The sequence below is a fragment of the Ursus maritimus genome, unplaced genomic scaffold (genome assembly GCF_017311325.1).
Source record: "Ursus maritimus isolate PB19 unplaced genomic scaffold, ASM1731132v1 scaffold_8, whole genome shotgun sequence".
Classification (NCBI taxonomy): domain Eukaryota; kingdom Metazoa; phylum Chordata; class Mammalia; order Carnivora; family Ursidae; genus Ursus; species Ursus maritimus.
Window position 1 is genome coordinate 14,558,461 of NW_024426996.1, and position 13,975 is coordinate 14,572,435.

General features: G+C 35.2%; 1 protein-coding gene and 1 non-coding gene across 6 annotated transcripts in view; one reads left to right on the forward strand and one right to left on the reverse strand.

Moving 5' to 3' along the window:
- MAPK10 (mitogen-activated protein kinase 10) overlaps positions 1–13,975 on the forward strand; it is a 575,903-nt gene that overhangs the window by 341,869 nt on the left and 220,059 nt on the right. The gene's annotated exons all lie outside the window — the stretch shown is intronic.
- On the reverse strand, positions 10,903–11,004 carry LOC121101613. Its single transcript, XR_005833596.1, has one exon. It is a non-coding gene; the product is annotated as a U6 spliceosomal RNA (small nuclear RNA).

Here is a 13,975-nt window from a genome sequence, read left to right on the forward strand (position 1 = left end):
CTGCTGGTCAATTCTTAGTTCTCTTAGGACCTATTCTCCTCAGCAGGTCTTGATGGGGTCGCCCTGCTACCCGGGTCGCTCTCCCACGTTTTCTCTGGTCCGACTGATGGCTCCTTTGCTGGTTTCTTGATCTCATGGTTTTGAAATATTGGGTAATTGATAACTCAATTATCATAATTCTTTCCTTCCCTTTCTGCTTCCTATACTTGCTCACCTAATCCTGTGGCTAAATACATATAAATAACCCAAATCTGTGTTTCCAACCCTGACTTCTTTGACCAGTCTTTCCAGACCTGTATACATAATTAACATCTCATCTACATTCATCTCAAATTTATTATGTCCAAAATAAAACTTTTCATTTTCAGCCCCACTCTTTATCCCTTCTTCACCTTATTCTTTATTTCAGTAAATGGCATAATTATTCACATAGTTGCTCAAGCTAAAACTTAGCAGTCTTCCACAATGCCTTTTTTCTCTCACATCTCACAGAAAACCCATTGGCGAGTCCTGTTAGATATAACAGCAAAATATTTCCCTCAAATGAGTACTTCCTTCTGCCCTGACAGCTACTTCCCCTACTCTAAGACATCATCATCTTTTTCTAAAAATACAAAAGTATAAAACAATATAACACAACATGGATTACATATTATAATTATATAATGTATTATATATAAAATATATTTGAATGTAATGATAATCTTGAAATATAAGAATGTTGTATTTTAGTACAAATAATATAGTATACGTACTTGATGTATATAATGTTATAAATATAAACATGGAAATATAATTTGTCATTATATATTAATATACCCTAGAATATGATTTAATCACACATATATGTATATTATAACATAAATACAATAATTATCTCCTAAATTTTTTCTCTATGCTTCCACTCTTATTCTCTGCTTCTGCCTCTTTATAGTTTATTCTCCATACAGCATCTAGAGTCATTCTTTACAATTAAAAATGTGATCATGTCATTCTGCTCAAAAACCTTTGGTGACTTGCCATTCTCCCAGAAGCAAACCCAGCCTTCTTGCAATGTTCAGCAGGCCCCACATGATCTAGTCCTTAGCTGCTTTGAGACTCTGTAACCTTCCCTGTCTCTCTCCACTCCCAAGTTAAGTGGGTTCCTGCCTCAGGGCCTTTTGTGTAGATGCTTTCTTTGCCCGGACCACTCACTTGGATATCCTTAGTGATTCTATGCTTCATTCATGTCTGCCCCAATGTCACATCATCACAGAGGCTATCCCTGACTTCTCTGCCTAAAATGGAATCCTTTACCAGTCTATATCCCCTCATTTTATTTTTCTTAATAGCCGTCATCAATATATAACAATATAGTGTATATTTATTTGATTTTTTGGGTTTATTTTCTGTTGTACAACGAGGCAGTGTCTTTTTTACTTTTATTTTTCACTGCTATATAACATGGTACTTACAGTGGTGCTTGGCACAGAGCAGGTGCTTGATAAATTTTGTAGAATGAATGAATCAAAATCTCTCTTCTGAGTTTCCATAGTCTCCTATTTATAGTGTATCATAACGCTTAAAAAACTGTATTTTAATTGGACTTAATATCTTTCCTTCCTTCCTTCCTTCCTTCCTTCCTTCCTTCCTTCCTTCCTTCCTTCCTTCCTTCCTGTGAGCCCCTGGAAGGAAAAGACCATTAACATTCATCTCTGATTTGCCAATGTTCAAAAAAGGGACTGGGCATATAGGGGTACTTCATGAAACTGTATTGAATGAATTAATGAATTAATGATTACTTAGTCTCATTGTTCCCTAAAGAAGCAATTCAGGAAATCTCTGGTGTTTCTCCAAAGCAGTAGACTAGTGCCATTGTCGTGATCAACTATTTTACATTGCATAAAACGCACTCCATTTCTGGTTTAGAAAATAGTTGCATGATAGTCTAAAACCATACGTAATTTTAAACTATAATTTTTAATAGTGAGAAGCATGCAAATTTTCACATGACAGAAAATGCAGAATTTAAGACATTAAGACAACAAATGGAGAGTTTAGAATCTTAGATTTTGTACACTTTGACACTGGTGATAGTCTAGTCCAATGCCTTATTTTACACATGCTGAAGCTGAGCGCCAGAGCTCGGGAGGTGATGAAGCTAGAGCTAGAGTTGGGACACCTGGATGGCAGTCCAGTTCTTCTAGTTAATCCCTCAACATGCCAGTCTTCAATACCTAACTCAGCTTCCTTGATCTGGGTGATCACGTCTCCAGTGGTAACCTCAGAAGCTGTACATAGCCTACCTCTTTATTCTCTTGTGTTTTCTTATATTAGATTTTCTTTTCTATGTATTTAGAAGCCTCAATTCAATAAAGTGAGTTCCATTTTTATCACAAGAATGTGAACAATGACACAGTAGATCCAATTTTTAGACAAATTTCTAGGTACAGCTTGATATTAGATATCACCAACATTATTGAAGACCGTCTTTAACTTAAATCATTTCTGTTGTGATTATTTCTGATATGACCAAGAGTCACATCACCCTTTTAAAAAGTCAACCTTTTTAAAAAAAGGTTTAGATTTGTGCATTAGTGTATAATTAATGGATTAATGGAAGTAATTTTAATGTAGGCATTTGAACAGTGAGAATTGCATTATGCCTGGAATATTTAGGGACAATAAAAATACCTTGACTCTCTTGAGCTTTTTTAGAACACCTGATGTTTAGAAATGCAGAATAAACCACTACTTATAGCTCTTTTCAATGATGGCAGCTGTGTTTCCTATCTGGTGATGAATATTCTTTTTTTAAGTAGGTTTTAACAAAATTTTATTATAGTATCCCCAGAAATACAATCAATTTACTGATTGTAAAGTTATACCATTCATGGTTTTCTTTTTTAATTTTAAGTTTTTATTTTAATGCCAGTTAGTTAACATACACTGTTGTATTAGTTTTAGATGTATAATATAATAATTCAGTATTTTCATACAGGTGATGAATATTCTTAAAAGTACCATACAGAGAAGGGCAAGAATATATTTAGATTACATATCAGTTTATGTGGCCCATTTCTGGTAACAAAACAAAAACAACAAAAAGGAAAAAGTTTGTGGATAAGACATTTTGATAAAAATAGTTTAAAATTAATAGAAAATTTAACACTAGAATCACCTTTAATGTCATTGCGGTGTTTCTATTTGACTATGACAAGCAGAGGCAACACTTTAAAAAAGTTTTTGTTGATTTCTTGTAAAGGGAGAATACTGGATTTATTGGTCTATAATCTTAGAAAATGGATTTTGGTATTTTAAGCTTTTCTTGATGATCTTTCCTTGCCCAGCTCGTAAAGTGCTCCTTCTTTGTCCTCCTATAACACCTGGAGCAAATCTTGCTATTTTCTTCATTGAATTCAAATGGTGTTTACACTCTGATCTTTCCTGAATGCAGCTGAAGTTCCCTGAAGGCAGATATGATTCTCTATTTCTGTTAACAGTGCATTCTACCAAACAGGCTCTAACTTGCTTTCTATCCATCAATTTCCAAATCCTGTTGGTTCAGCCTTTAAATTTCCCTTTCATTAGTCTTTGCTGACACTGAGAAGTATCATTAACAAACCAACAGGGTTACTCTGCCTCAGGCTACTCTTAGGTGGGGAGCTAGAAGTGGAGTGGGCTGTAGAGATGAAGACCTTCCTCTCCACCCCAACCCTCATGTACATGAGGAGTTCCACGCCACCCTTGCTCAGCAGAGCCTTGAGATGAAGAGCAAGAACTCTGGAGCCAGGCTGTCTGGATTTGAATCTCTGCTGTGCCATTTACTAGCCCTGGCACTTATTAGCTGTGTGACCTTGGACAAGTTTTCTCACTTCTCTCTGCCTCAATTTCCTCATCTCTAAAATGGGGCTAATAATAGAACCTACCTCATGAGGCTGCTATGAGAATGAAATTAAGTGAGTTAATTTAGAACAGTGCCTGGCACAGAGTAAACACTAAAAGTGTTAGCTGCTGTAGTTACTATTATTCATTACTAGGCAGTAATACTGCCCCTTTAGGTAGTCATGGGAGAGAGCAGTAACAGAATCTCTGTGGGAATAAGGTGGTAAGAACACCTCCCCAAAGCCCTTGTTGAGAACCACTGCTCTAGGCTAGAGAGCCAGTGCTGCCCCCAAGCACTGGGCAAGGCAGCTTTAGATCCCAAGGGTGGAAGCAATCCAGTTATAATCTACTGCTGTACAGATCAAGGGATACAAACTGACAACTGACAGTGATTTGATTTGTTAGCCCATACGGTTCTTTAAAAGTAGAGGCAACTATATAGATTTTAGGCTTCTCTGAATTTCATGCATGAAATAACACTGAACTTATATAACTGCTTTCTTCAAATAAGTAAATGTCCAAGTTTTAAGTAAGGAACTGGAAAGAAATCTCAGAAGTGCTTTTAGAAGATGGCGAATTTTGTCTGAAGAATATCCTTTAAGAGAAGATTCCATGATTTTGGTTAAAAATAGCCTCTCACTGGCTTCCTTTAACGCATTCATTCCTACATTCCAACTTAAATAACTACAAAAACAGAGGGAAACACACAAAGTCACATCGGGAACAAAAACAAGGACTGATTATTTTCGTTAAATTCCAAGGGATTTTCCATTGCAAGACCATGGAAACTAGACTGAGAAAAGCAACGGATAGTCTACGTGGCAAGGAAGAAAGAACAAAAATCTTGCTCTTCCGAAAGTAGATATGAAGACCTTTTGTTTCTTTGTTACTTCATACCCTTGGCAGAAATAAAGATCTACCGACTCAAAAACTGGTTTATAGTCCTACTACTGTGTATATACTACATTTTTAGGCAGTCAAATGCTGTTATACACCTGTTACCAGTATATTGTTTCTGTATCACACAGCGGCTGACTCTGTGTAGAGACTGAATCAGTGAGGAAAATAGCAAGAATAATATAGGTGGTGAATATTAATTTTAATATTCACTGAGCTCCTGCTATGGCCAGATGGCTGTTCAAAGGACATTTCACTGTAAGTCTTAGTTTGTTTAAGCCTCACAATAACCTATGAGGTGGGTAGTATTACTCTTCTATTTACTATTATCTAGATGAGGGAACAGAGACACAGAGCACTGTGGAGGACAAACTTGAGAAGCATAGCCAGAACAGAGGGAAGGGACAATGAAACAATGATAACGTAGCTGATAGGTATGGAAACCAGGGAACATAACTCCAACCAGACATGGAATGGAAGTCATTCAAAGAATGAAGAGAGAAGAATTGAAGTGAAAGCAATAACCTTCCTGAGGTAGTGAATGGTCTGAGCATGCACAGCTCTTTGCTAAGGAAGAAGAGGCAGCTAAGCAAAGTTGCTAAGAGGTAGTCTTTCTAGATTCAGGTTCTTTCTCTACCACAAGTTGAGTGACCTTGGGCAAATTACTTAATTCTTCTAAACCTCTGTTTCTTCTTTTGTGAAATGGGGATAACCATGATAGTATGTTCCTCATATGGTTTTTTTTATAAGGATTAGTGAGCCTTACATGTAAAGTAGTACATAAAACTGTGACATATAGTAAGTGCCTAATAAGTGATAGCTACTTTTGTCATTATTATTATTATTATCGTTATATATTGTTAAATGGGTAAAAAGAAAGGGGAGGAGAATTCATGGTCAAGTAATTGGGGAAGTTCTAATTAATTGGAATTGTTTATGATATGTTTCCTCATAACCTTTAATATGTTTACCTAGATTATAAAACTTCAAGTAGGGAATTCTCAGAGTTATTTAACCACAAAACCTCCTTGCTTTTTATTGTTTCTTGTTGAATATAAATAATGTCTCGTGGGACACTGGTGTTCTACAGTCTGCAGTCTAGGAAATGTTCTTTATTTCACATACATTGTACAAAAGAGTAGAAAAACAGACATGACAATGTCTTTCTTTGATGACCTGCACTGCAAACAACCAACCATCAAAGAAAGTGCTTTTAGCTTTACAAAACACCATGAATACACTTCTTTCTCCATTGTACAAAACCACGTATCTAGGCACTCAAACCTTATAATCACTCAATCTTGTCAATGTCATCAGCTTTAACACTGAAAGTTTTTCGACATTTTTATAGAATGTTGTAAAAAAAATGAGTTAAAATTGGCATGGTTCCAGCCTTCTGAAGATTTATTTTACCATATTATAATTCCTTCAAAGTGTTTGTAGTTCATTGCCTATTGTGTCATGGGAACACTATTCACTTGTGTGTTAACATTACATCTCTCTAGTGCTCCTTATTTTGGTATCAGACTAATACTGAATTAACATCAAAAAACACATTATTCAGAAGTTTTGTTTTATTTTTTCCTTCCAGCATTGCTGGTAGATTATATTAATCGGTTTTTGTTTTATTTTTTTATTTTTTTACTTTTTTTTTTTTAAAAGATTTTATTTATTTATTTGGCAGAGATAGAGACAGCCAGTGAGAGAGGGAACACAAGCAGGGGGAGTGGGAGAGGAAGAAGCAGGCTCATAGCGGAGGAGCCTGACGTGGGGCTCGATCCCATAACTCCGGGATCACGCCCTGAGCCGAAGGCAGACGCTTAACTGCTGTGCCACCCAGGCGCCCCCGGTTTTTGTTTTATTTGATGTTTCTGTGTCGGCGCATCCTACATGGCTTTCCACAACTGGGCATGGGTTTATTCAGAGAGAAGTTAATGAGCTTCCGTAGGAATTATTCCCACTATATCCCGTTACTACTAAGCTGGGTTGGGGAAATATAAATTAGAAATAAAATCTCGTGGGATCCCAGTGAATCCTTCCCATGTAGAAAAGAGTGAAACAGTTTTATTATTGGATAAAGATTCATCAGACTGAGATGCTCATCCCAAAAAATCTGCTGAGGAGATTGCAATGAAAGAAATCTCACCCTTTGATAGAGCTAGGTAGGCAGATCCCAATTCATTACATTTGTGCTAATTGTCTTTATTGAAAGAAAAAAAATAAAATTTCTTTTATCTTTTTTTCTTAATTAAAGTATAATTGACATCTAACATTATATTAGTTTCAGGTGTGCAGCATAATGATTCGTATTTGTATACATGGTGAAATGATCACCACATTAAGTCCAGTTACCATCTGGCACCACACAGGGTTACATTTTTTTTTTCTTTTTATGATGAGAACTTTTAAGATCTTCTCTCTTAGCAACTTTCAAATATGCAGTACGATATTATTGACTATAGTCACCGTGCTGTACATTACATCCCCATAGCATTTATTGTATAATTGGAAGTTTGCACCTAAACTTGTATCTTTATGACAAACAAGAAGTAGCGTCATGAAGCCAAACAGAAGTTTAAATTCCCACAGAGCCCGGGAAAGGAATGCCATCCACCCTCCTAGAAGTTCACACTTCAAAGAAATTGCTCTGAGGTCTCTGAGAAATGCATTCCTGGGATGCAGAACCAGTGTGTGGTTTATTAATCTTTTAAAAGATTTATATACATCTCAAAAAGACAGAGAAAGCATTTGATCAAGTTTTCTAAGGTAAATGTAAAGGAGGGGGAGGAGTACTCTTCCCTTTGGCACTAGGGAAAAATTAAGTGTTTTTTTTAGAACTGTATTTACCTTTGCAATTTCTCATTTTTGCTACTAGTTTATAGTTGCACTATAGTTTTTTAATTATCTCCATTTCTGTTTCTCCTTTTTCTGAGCAGTTTGCAGTTGTATAAATATCCAGCAAATCCATAATAAAATACAAAACCAAGCAATTATCAGAATTACAATAGGATGAATTTTAAAAATTAATGCAATGTTCACCTTGAGGGAATATGTTTTTTTTTTAGGAATATCTTTAAATATATCACACTAATGGTATGATTCTTCATTAGAAATTTTGATTCTTGATTAGCAGTGCATAACATTTTCAATGTACATTACATTCACAAACTCTATTGGAGACTTGCTTGCGCTTTCATATGATTAACTATTTCAGTATTATTTTGTAGTTTCTTATGAAATCTTACCCAATCCAAGCTTGTAATCTAATAATCTGAATTTTTAATTAAGAGTTTTTCTTATGAGACCTAATGAATTTCTCCTGAGGTCTCATCAATCATATAAGTAATATTGCATTTACGTGTTAATCTAGGCCCTTCAGTAATTATTCCGTCTTCGCAAATAATTTTTCCTATATGCAAAACACGAAGATACCCATGGCTGTTCTCTAGTATCAAAGTCTTATTATGAGGCACCCATTGAAGGATACGGATTAGACTTCTAGTGTTTAATGTATAATGAGTTGTCTTGAGAACAAACCCAAACTGGGCCATTTTTTGCATCAGTCTAATCAATAGTTGTATTGTCCGTTAAATCTCCGTGAATAATGGGCCTCCATCTTTGTTTGCTCTTCATCCTGGACCTGGAGAGAACTTGCATGATGGGCAATTGGGATATGGTGAAACGCCTGTGCGTCCTTTCTCAATGAGCCTACATTCCAATAGGGTTTCCTTTCCCTTTAACTTATTGTCTCAAACACCAACTCAAGAAACTTTGTTCCTTTTCAGTCAAAGTGTAATCTGAGGACAGCGTTTTCAGAAGAAGACTCAGGGACACTTCTCACAGACTTTGGATAACAACATCAGGGCATACACACAGCATGTTTGTGGTTGGCCACAAATAAGGGAACCCAACATTTACAAACTTGAGCAGCAAGGCAATTTGTTAGAAGGGCATACGATGGCTCACAGAGCAGCAGGAGCACTGGAGTTAGGGGGGCTAGCAAAAAAGAGGTAGGCAGCTGAGAACACAGCCTGATTTCAATCTGAGAGAGTTTGTCTGGAGTGCTGGGAACTTTTTGTTTGCTTGATTCTGCTAATGCTGCCCCTTCACACATTATACTTTCAGGAGTCAAAAATTTCCATCACCAGTATCTGATCAACTAGAGCCATCTTCCAGTGATGTCAGCTCCATTATAGCAAGAGAGTAAACGGAGGGAAAGAGTTACCCCACTTTGCCTTCTAGAGTGGGAGCTGTCACTCTGCCTCCAAACTTCTGTCAAATGGTGCTCACTTTATGCACGCACTCTTCTAAGTGCTTTGCATATATTAATTCATTTATTCTTACAGCAACTGTATGTGGCAGATATTATTTTTCCTGTTTGTACAGTAAGGAAACTGGGCACAAGAAATTAATTTATTTAATTTAGTTTTTAAATTTAAATTTTATTTTTTAGGTGTAGTTTACCCCAATCACACAGTAAGTGGTAGAGAGAGACTCTAAGCTAGGCACTCAGGTTGCAGAATGAGTGCCCTTCTCAGTGTTGCTCAGCCTTACCAAAGATGAGTGTTCAGAGGTTTTACTATAAAGAAAAGGAAAGGAAGACAGAAAAAGAGAAAATGACAAATCAAATCAACAGCAAATCAACAATCAAATGTTTGGTTTGTTTGGTGATAAAATATGTAATTACTATTTTTCTCTTTATTTATGTATTGTAAATTCATGTGTTTTTTAAACATGTAATTTTGATATCATGTTAGATTTATAAGAGATTTGCAAAGACAGTAGTTTCCATATGTAGTCTTTACTCAGCTTCCCTACAGTTAACGCTTTACATAGCCATTGAAGAATGAACAAAACAAAGAAATTAACAGTGATCCATCACTATTAACAAACTACAGACTTAACCAATTTCCTGTTTTTCCACTAATGTCCTTTTCTGTTCCAAGTCCAGTGCAGGATCCTACTTGCATTTACTTACCATGTATGTCTCCTTACCTCCAACCTATACCAGTTCCTTGTGACTTTCATACTTTGAATGAATAATGGTCAAGTATTCTGTAGAACATTCTTCAATTTGGGCTTGTCTGATGTTTTCTTATGATTCGATTAAGGTTATGAATTTGGAGGAAGAATGCCCTTTCTGGTGCATTCTATCAGGGAGTTATATAATATCAATATGTTATATTATTAGGATTTTAACACTGAGTACTTGGTTATGGTGGCTGTTTTATTTTTTAATCATAATATTTCTTCACTTTTAAAAATATTGCTAACATTTCCAATAATTTTAGTAGATTTTATTTATTTTTTTATTATAGGTTTTCATATATTGCAAAACCTCTAACTCATATGGATTCCTAGACCACATATAACTAACTCACTCTTGCTCTTCAGTAACCAAGTCCTTGTGATTTAGAACATAATCTGTTCCTTAAGCCACACATAACTAAATGCTCCATCTGATGTGTAATAAGCTAGGTGAAAGATGAGCAGTCCACTCTGTCCATGGTTTCGAGTAAACTCTATAGCCAAAGGCAATCCTTATTCTGATACCAAATGTAGTACCACACTAAAGAGTTAGTGAATTATAGTCAGTTCTATTTAATTAGTATCCAGGCCATTTCTTTTGGTGTTCTTGAAAGCCACATTTGTTAGTAAGGCCTTGAGGCCAATTTGCCTATTAGCTTAGGTTTTATGATACTATGTACAGCTCATTTAAAACAATTCTCCATGTAAAATTGTACATCTGTCTTTCGATATGTGTAAAATATGCAAAAATAGTGGTGTAGACAAATTATTGTTAAAGAAAACCATTTTGCAGTTGTCCCTGTGTAAGCCCATGATCTTTTGTAATTTGTACACTTTGCTTATAACTGAAGTACATATTTAAAAACCATTATGATTTTATACTTTCACATTTCATATATATGCACAATGAATTTTATATGTATTTAATGTAATTTATTCTTATTATTTAAACTCTTCCTTATACTAGAGAGCCAATCTGTAAACTGTTTTAATTTTTTGCATCTTTAGGAGTACTATTACTGGTCATTTGTGTATGTTTGTTTGTTTCCTCTTCAAAATAAATAGTAACATCTGTTCTAGGCCTCCAACAGACAGTGAAAAAAATTTTTAAAAAAAAATATGGAATGCTTCATGAATTTGCGTGTCATCCTTGCTCAGGGGCCATGTTAATCTCTGTCGTTCTAATTTTAGTATATGTCCTGCCAAAGCGAGCACGACAGTGAAAATTTTTAACGTTTGGTAAGCCATTTGTTAAAATGAAATTTAGATGGGTGATAATGATGATGTGGCTAAGAATAGAAAAAGAATAAAAGTATATGATAAGTCAGTGTTTAGTGTGCTACAGTTCTAACAATGTTCTTTTATTTATCAACTTGGAACATGGTAATCCTGGTTATTTAGTACCTCATTCTTGTGTATTTTGCTTTTGCAAAAGGAACTTAGCACTTAAAAAAGTTACCTCTACTTAGACATGCAGGCACATAATCATCAGTTTTTATCTCAAAGCTTAGGCACATTAAAGAGCATCTTAGTAATCTTAGTATTAAGTTTAAGTTTGTTATATGGTTGCCCTAAAGCAATTTTATTAGTTTTTCACTGCTAAGAGCTAATATGGAATTCTAGAGCCCTGGCTTTCAACCTTAACGTGAATATGTGAGAAATCATAAAAAATTAAAAAAAGAAACCCTCAGTTTATTTTCCAGGATACGCTACAAATGATATATCTACAAAGCAGTTTTTCCTTTTTTATTTTATTTTTTGTTTGTTTTCAGGTGAGTGTGGGGGAAATGGGAGAAGCCATTTGGCAGAGGGAGCAGGATATGAAATTAGAAATTAAATATTTCCATAGATCCTTTTAGGTTTCTGGACAGATTAGAGAGCCGTCACTCACAGAGAGCATGCCTTGGTGGTGTGCTGGAGCTGGCAGGCACCAGCTTGCAGGAACCAGTTGTCAAATGCTAAGGAGTTTTGTCACCCAGTTATTAAACATAGCCATTATTAAAAATCAAAATGTATAAGCTCACAATTAAATACTATTAAAGAAAAAGGTAATAAAGACTCAAGACTCATCATCTCCTAATTTTTAAGTTATGCTTTAGTATTGCTAATTATTTAATTTACGCTCTTGAAGTGATTTATATCTGTATCTTCGAAATACAACAATGTGCCAGTGGCCACCTACTCCCAATTCTGTGCATAGAGACTTTATGTTGGTAGCTTGATAAGCTTATGATTAACATTATGAGTATGTATTCTCTTAAAGAAAATAAAATTAAATATGGTGGGAGACCATGTGATTTAAAATCACTGTTCTCTGATCATTACTGACTTTCTGTCAGTCAAACACACTACTTTCCTATGCACCTCCGGGTATTTGAGTTTGCTGCTGTATTCCCTCTTTTTGGGATCCTTTCCCCTTCACTGTACGCTAGGATATCTTTTTCCCATCAGAGTTTATATGTCATTCTTTCAGGAAACCCTTGTCTGATTATCCTGTGTCAGATAGCCCACCCTGTCCTGCCTATTCCCTCACCTGACACATTTGCTGTTCCTTCACATGGTCTTTCTTTTCCTTAGAACATTTACTCTTCATTGAAAGTATATGGTTTATTTGTTTTTATGTTTACTGTCTTTCTACCTTACTATAATATAAACTCCCCAAGGGGAGGAATCTTGTATTAGCTTTTTATTTCTGGTTTTTCAATGCCTAAAAGAGGGCCAGGCACACAGTAGATGGCCAGTATATTTCTGTTTTAAAAAATTATTTAATATTTGAGTAGACAATATTAATGAAAGTCATCTAATTTAAATAGAGGTTGAGAGATAGTTAAAGTATTTGAATATGAGATAAAATGAAATTAGACTACTACCACTTGACAAAAAAAAGGCTCTAAGATACTGAGATAAGCTATTACAAAGAAAACACTTTTTTTTGAGGGCGGTGTCATTTATATACAGAAAAAGATACTGAACTTGTGCTAAATTTCCTGAGGGATGGAATTTGGAAGTAGATTATGTCAAAATTCTAGTTAGAGAGGGGATTTGTACATTACATTAATTATTCTGTACTCATCTGTGGAAATAATCCTTCTCAAGCAACATAATTTACATGAATGAGGGAGAGGGTTTTATTTTAAGGAACAGCAGCATATTCAGATTTTTTTGTGGAAATCCTCCAGCTACAGAAGCTAGCTGTCAAAAACTACTTTCTTTCACAGAAGGCTTTTGTAAGGTGGAGGCTGAGGCTGCAGTTCTATTCCAAGCCAAACTTTGTACAATGTGAGCAAATAAAACGCAAGAGAACATTTTCAGTGACTTTGATGAGAGTAGCTATTTCTAATATTTAAAAGCCTAGTCAAGTTTATTGCTGCTGTTTAAAAAGTGTGATTGGGATGGATAGATTAACTGTATTCTATCCATGTAGATTATGTATGGTTCATAAACAGAGTAAAGGGTAACAGGGATATTGCTTAAAAGGAGTAATGTGGAAACAATGAATCAAGGAACACTACATCAAAAACTAAGGATATACTGTATGGTGACTAACATAACATAATAAAAAATTATTAAAAAATAAAACCACAATTGTCAAAAAAAAAAGGACTAATGTGGAGGTTAGCATATATTTTGGGGAAAAAACATTTATTTGTTATTTCATTCATTTATCCCACAGACAGTTTTTAAGCATTAATTCTGTGTTAGGGTTGTTTTAGGTGCTGGGAATACACGAGAGAAATACTTTCTATCTTTAAACAGTCTAATAGCGGGATAAAACAAGTAAACAGGTTATTGCAACACAGTGCGATAAGTGGTAGGATGAAAATGTTCAAGGCTTTTTAAGAGCACATGAAAGAGACAACTACCCAGATTTATGATATTGGAGAAGTTGATCACATGATCATGATTCACCTTGTGGGTTAAGAAGTCTCTGACTGGTATGCAAAGAATGAATTGAAGATGATGTTGTGCTAACAAAAGTTTAAAAACTGGCTCTTTAGAGGAACAAAACTTCAGATTTGTGCCATTTGCCCATTTCTATGGTGTAAATATTTCCACTATGCTGACTTTAAAGCTCCCAAGCCAGTAGACATGGTATATTTGAAGCTACAAGAGAAGGAGAATAAATGACAGAGGAAGGCTCCTGGAAAATGAGATAAAGATAGGTTCAAGATGAAAGGAGGTTGAA